The following is a 1,245-nucleotide window of genomic DNA, read 5'->3' as shown; positions in this document are numbered from 1 at the left end:
TAACAGTCTCCACTTCTGAGCTGGTGTATAGTGATAGCACAGAAATATCTAAACCATCTGCATGCCATACTTCACAAAACCACAGAATGGCTGACGTCAAAAGTGACCCCTTGAGATCATCGAGTCCAACTCTTGTGCTCAGAGCAGGGTCAGCTACAGCAGGTTCCCCAGGGCTGTGCTCAGCCGGGTTCTGAAAGATGGGATCACCACAGTTGGGTCCAGTGTTCTAGCACCCTCCCAGAAAAAAAAAAGTTTTTTCCTGGTATTCAGATTGGAATTCCTATTTTCCTTGTCCTCTCAGTGGGCAGTACTGGGAAAAATCTAGCGCTCTCCACTCCCTCCCTCCATCAGATATTCACACACATAGTTAAGATCCTCCCCCAAACCTTTTCTTCTCGAGGTTGAACAGCCCGAGCTCTCTCTGCCTTTCTTTCAATGACAGATGCTCCAGTGCTTCAGTCGTAGCTGTGGCCCTGTACTGGACTTGCTCCAGTACATCCGTATCTTCATGACCCTGGAAAGCCCAGAACTGGAGCCAGCACTGCTGATGTGTCTCCACTCACAGTATGGAGTGGAGGGGAAGGATGACCTCCCTTGACCTGCTGTCAAGTCCCTGCCTAAAGCAGTCCAGGATGCTGTTGGTCGTCTCTGCTGTAAGGGTGCAGAGTCTGCTCTCCACCAGGGTCCCCAACTCCCTTTCTGCAGAGCTGCTTTCAAGCGATCAGCCCTCTACTTATACAGAATGCATTTTCCTCTGGTTCTCAAACACTATTTTCCTTATCTTTGTCTTTAAAATATTAATAATGCCTACTGTATAGCGAGAAAAATTCCTATCTGTAGGACCTGGAATAGTCCATAGGTATCAAGTAGCTAGCCCAGATACACAATGTCATTCAATTAAAAGAGTCCAGAACTAAACATGCCATTTTTTCACTAAAAACCACCCCACCTTGAAAAAGTAGGCATGTTTGAAAACAGTCAATAAGAGTAGCTAACTGAACATACAGTAGAATTCTTTGCTGCCACAGGCAGACAGTGAAGAGAGGGGACTTTGGTTTTTTTCTTAATGTGTAGCTGTGAATGTGACATTGCAAGGCCTGTCCCCAAAGACCCCACCTTTATGAGGTAAATATTTTACATAAATGAAGTTGTTTTTAAAGTTGATTTGCCAAGGTTTCCAGAACTGAAAAAGATAGTTTACTGTCAAGTATTTGTGTCTTAAAGAAAAAAAAAAAGAAAAGAATG

Source organism: Chroicocephalus ridibundus, chromosome Z (assembly GCF_963924245.1).
Source record: "Chroicocephalus ridibundus chromosome Z, bChrRid1.1, whole genome shotgun sequence".
NCBI classification, from domain to species: domain Eukaryota; kingdom Metazoa; phylum Chordata; class Aves; order Charadriiformes; family Laridae; genus Chroicocephalus; species Chroicocephalus ridibundus.
This window is presented reverse-complemented; position numbering follows the sequence as displayed.